This window comes from Montipora foliosa, chromosome 10, assembly GCF_036669935.1.
Source record: "Montipora foliosa isolate CH-2021 chromosome 10, ASM3666993v2, whole genome shotgun sequence".
Classification (NCBI taxonomy): domain Eukaryota; kingdom Metazoa; phylum Cnidaria; class Anthozoa; order Scleractinia; family Acroporidae; genus Montipora; species Montipora foliosa.
The window spans coordinates 19,679,805-19,684,804 of record NC_090878.1 but is presented as its reverse complement, the minus strand read 5'-3'; the positions used below and the strand labels follow the sequence as shown (position 1 = coordinate 19,684,804).

General features: G+C 39.2%; 2 protein-coding genes across 9 annotated transcripts in view; both read left to right on the top strand.

Moving 5' to 3' along the window:
- The window catches only part of LOC137973057 (tetratricopeptide repeat protein 28-like), a 178,050-nt gene that overhangs the window by 60,426 nt on the left and 112,624 nt on the right, over positions 1 to 5,000 (top strand). The window lies entirely within an intron of this gene.
- Positions 3,817 to 5,000, top strand: part of LOC137973058 (tetratricopeptide repeat protein 28-like) — a 77,988-nt gene continuing 76,804 nt past the window's right edge. Inside the window, exons 1-3 of one of the 2 annotated variants that reach the window (XM_068819782.1) lie at positions 3,817 to 3,929; positions 4,181 to 4,256; positions 4,809 to 4,902. The gene's annotated coding sequence lies outside the window, so the exon portion shown is untranslated. The remainder of the gene's footprint in view (positions 3,930 to 4,180; positions 4,257 to 4,808; positions 4,903 to 5,000) is intronic. The other variant, XM_068819781.1, reaches the window with a different exon arrangement.

Sequence of the window (5,000 nt, the reverse complement as noted above, 5' to 3'; positions counted from 1 at the left end):
CATCAAATGGCTGAAGCGCGACCGGAGGAAAAAGGGAGAAGAACATTTCTGTCCAGTTACCAACGAGTAGCCCTGGTGTGCGCTGTTAATGCAGACGTTTGGTTCCTGAACAAGTTTTCCTCATAGAAAGTTCGCGACAAAGTAGTGCTTTTTTTGCTGTTATTCTTGTGGCCAAAACTGGCCTTTCGTCAGTCGTTCTGGTCGAAAGAACGGTATAATGTAATGGCGAGACTGTGAGAAACTTAGCAGTGGGAATTGCGGAGCATTCAAATCCTGTTCACACTTCTGAATATGCAAAACACCTGCGGGAAAACCCATAACATTCTTTCACTTGGCGTGTTCTCTCCTCAGTGCAAACATTCCACAAGCGCAGGATCGTCGAGGGGCTAATGATACAACAATTCCGCCCCAGTTTGAACAAACAAGTTATTTCCTTTGTGTCGAAACTTTTCCCATCGGGAATTAGAGAGGATATATATGTACATGCGGCCGGTCATCATTTTTTAACCCTGATGATGGCAAACAGCCTAAAACGTTTGATTCAAACATTTTAATTTTTAACCATTTGATAACCTTTTTAGCTTTGTATATAGAATATATTTTACTAAGCGAACATTATGGACATCATAAAACTCCTTAGGTTCTACAACATCAAATGATCGTTTTCGGGAGTTCTAAAATCTCTAAAGTTCTAGAATATCAAACGATCCCTTTCCGAGGTCTTAAATCTCTATATGTTCTACATTATCCTTGTCTATGTTGTCAGTCTAAAATTTCTACAGCTCCAAAAAAGGTAAGTCCTTTTGGATGTTCTAAAATCTCTAACATTTCTAAAGTTCTATAATATCAAACAAACCGTCTGGGGGTTCTAAAATCTCTAAAAATTCTAAAGTTCTACAATATCCATGGTCCATGTTGTGAGTGAAAATTTTGTAAAGCTCACAAATAGGTAAAGTCCTTTTGGGTGTTCTCAAATCTCTAAGATTTCTTACAGTAAGTTCAAGGATATCAAACAAATCCCTATGGAGATGCAGAAATTGCTAAAAGTTCTAAAGTTCTAGGGTTAGGGTTAACCATAAGAGTGCAGTTTAGACGTTCTAGAACTCACTTAGAGACTCTAGCTATTCTGACTAGAACTCTAGACATTCTAGAGCCCACTGAGGGCAACATATAACATGTCGGACTCTAGAACTTAGGTCTCTAGAACTTAAAACTTTAGAACTTTGCACTCACTACCATTTTATCTAGAATGCTATTGAACTTTATATTGTCAGACGTTTTTAATTTGTATTTAATTCAGCACTATATAGAACTCTTCTAACTGGTCCAGAGCAGTTCTAGAATTCTCTAGAACTTTCTAATGTCAAGACCTAGAGCGAATGAAGGAGCTTCATAAGTTTTTGACAGACTTTAGATCAAAGATAAGAGTGATTAGGGGTTCTGTCATCACAAGCTAGAATTTAGCTGTTTCTAAATTTCAGCAGCCAAACTCTTAACGAAGATTTGGAGCTAGTATGCCCGTTTCCGGCCACCTAGAGACACATTATAACTCGCACGTATTTGCTGCCGGAATGAAATATGTGCCACGCAAATACCATCCACCCCTCAGTAATTATTTTGCTTGGAAGAACTTATGTACGGTCACTAGGCCATTTTTAGATAGCGGAGGGACTGACCAGTCGGTTTTAGTCAACTGAAAGTCGAGCGGTCTCGAGGAAATGTTCTATATCTCGATTGCCGGAAACTGGACTGGCTGGCCGGAAACTGGGCAACTTACTAGCTTTGCCAAAAATGTCATAATTTCTATAATACTGGAGGAAGGCGGCCAACCTTTGAACATTATAAAGGTAGGTAAATGAACTTTATTTGATAGAAAACTAATAAATTTTTGGTGCATGTTCATGAAGTTAAAACGATTACAAACTATAATGGCCGGAAAATGGGCAACATACATGTACTGTAATGTACTTTATTACACATAACATGATAATTTTATTCCATAACGCTCATTTGTACAAATCTATACGCTTTATTTTCACATGTGAAAAAAGCCCATACAGCCAATCAGAATGGCGTACAGCTCTTTCACGTGTGGACGTATAACCAATCAACGGTAGCGTACTGAAAGGCCTTTCCAAGCCGATCACTCATGCATCTCGTGCAAATCGTACTTCGTTATCAAATTAAATTAAGTTTGCATTTGCTTCTATTGTTAGTGAGTTTTTGTTTCTAATTTGCGTTCAGAAAACTATTTAAATGAAAATTTTCGTCTTATGTGAAATAAACAGCTAACGACATACAAAGTGCAAACAACGAGTAAAACAACTCCATACAAAGTACGGAGTTGTATTCACTCGTTGTTTGTGTCAAAAACCCCGTAGGCCGCAGTTTCTATGAAAGTGCGGTATGTAAGTCCATTTGCCATTTAAGCCTCCGGCTTTGGCTGCTCTCATGTATTTCTCAGAGTTTGATATGTAACAATAAAGCAATAAACAATAAACAATATGATGTAAACCATCCGTACGATTTCAATTTACACTCGCGCGCGTGGGCGAGTGGCAGAGCTCTAACTTCCAACCCTGCAAACCCGACTCTCTGTAATGAAGATATATGCATCTTTCACACCACTTGCAAAGTCTGCGATTAACCAAAGCTCCTTCAATGAAATGCATCAGCGAGTCAAACGGAACACGCTACGCCAAAGTAAATAACTACCAAATCTTGATCACCAGTATTGTAAACTGAATACCAGAACCTTGGCGAAACTGTAATACAGCATCCCTTCTCTAAAGCCAGTTCGTGGTCTTCATCGTACGGCTCCTCATTCTGCCCGACGATAAGCTTTCCTTGGCCATTCAAACAAAAGAAGGTCTCGTACTTTGATGCGTGGACATGCCTTTCCACAGATGATCCCGAAGGTATCACAGCTTGAGAAAATCCCGTCAAATTAGGTACCAGTGATGAATCGTAGAGCACCCTCTTCCTTATAGGCGAGTCGGTGAGACCGTGTGATAAAGTCACCTCCGGCTGTTCCTCAATTTTGCTGCTGTGGAATCCTTGAGTGAAGGTCGCCATGTTAAACCATTGGCAGCCCAAGTTCGCGTCACTAGAGAGCGTGTACTAACTTCTTACTATGTGGGAAAGTGACCTTTGAGTGCAAGCGGTATTGGGTTACAGGAAGCCGTTGAGAATTTAAACGCGTTATAAGAATTTGTATGGGAAATAAAATACCGTGATTATAAAGCCTAACAAAACGCTCAATTTAACGTTCATTCAATAAAATGACTAAAACTGACTCACCTCTGGTGCATTCTTGTGCGTTTTGGTGCTTATTTTACCGTTTCGGGTATTCCGTGAAATCACTGTCGTAAGACGAAGTTCGTGAAATCACTGTCCTAAGACGAAGTTCGTCATAGGACCGTTTCGGGTATTCCGTGAAATCACTGACCTAAGACGAAGTTCGTCTTAGGATAGTGATTTCACGGAATACCCGAAACGGTAAAATAAGCACCAAAACGCACAAGAGAACACCAGAGGGGAGTTTTATTCATTTTATTGAATGAACGTTAAATTGAGCGGTTTTTTAGGCTTTATAATCGACGGTATTTTATTTCCTATACAAAGTCTTATAACGCCTGTAACCCAATACCGCTTGCACTCAAAGGTCATCTTCCCACTAGTAAATAATTATTACACGCTCTCTAGTGACGCGAAGAACTTGGGCTGCCTGATGGACCGTGTTTAAACCTCGCTCTCAGGGTCTCTCTTGTTTCCTTCCCATAAAGCGAGAAAGCCTGGGAATGAAGACATCATTTTGATTGTCAGTCATTTTGTGATAAGACTGGTTAGGACAGATTGGAAGTTTGTGGTTGGAAAATTTGAAGGATAGGAAAACACGTTTAACTAATTTCATTGTGGAAAATAACTACGTAAGTACCACCAAGCAGAGTAATTTCGTTTTACGATAGGACTGAGGAAGTTATATCATTGGTCGACATTTTGTATCGATCCAGGTAAACTCTCTCACCATTAAGTTTCAGAATTCGATCGCCAAGCTATAAAGTTACTTTCAGTTATGCAGAGTTATAAGGATAAACCGTCTACATACTAAACATAATGTGCATAATCATTTTATCCTGAGGCTTGATAATGTAATAATCACGTCAAATCGCAATTGCAGAGTCATTTTGTTTACGTTCACGAAGCCATTGCTTGTCCTGACGGCATTATTTTGGCATCCATTTGGAGCGACAGTGGTAAGTTGCTCATTGATACTCATTTGTTAATGGACAAAAAACAACTAATTTATGCGTAATCAACCAGTTTTGATCAATTTTTACTCGCTTCCTGTTATTTTCTCTGTACTTTGGGTTAAAGCTACAACAAGTTGCAAAAATACTATCTTCTCCCCCCTTCCCCCTTATCAGTGTTGCTAGCAAGACAATTATTAATTTACCTAATAGTATCTCTCACACTGCAGTTCCCCCACCATCAGTGTTGCTAGCAAGACAAAAAAAATGTTGGAAACTTAAATATTCAACATTGAAAGGGGGAGAAGGAAGGGGAAGTGAAAAAGGTTTAACTTCTAGATATGGCGGGTACGTATTGGAAGCTAGAAAAGGTGTTTTTTAATGAAAGTGTCTCAACAATTTTGCAAGTTGTTCTAGCAACTACATAACTTATGTCGGTATTCCTTTCACCGGGTATGCCACAGTCAATCAGTTGTGAGTGATGCTAGTAATATTTATGTTAGGCCCCCTTTGTACTGAGTACATGTCTAACAAAACAGGTGTTATGTTCAATCTTAGAACTTTGACCCAAAAAGTTGATTTCGGACCCTGCATGTAATCCCTCAAGGCACTGTTGTAAGTCGGCAGAATTCCAATCAAACTTCACCTTACAGTTAAGTCTCTTTTAATTTTTACATTCTACGTCATTACCAGTGGCTTGTGGCTTGCATGTGATTTCAAAACGAAAGACACATGAAGTCAAACTCCACA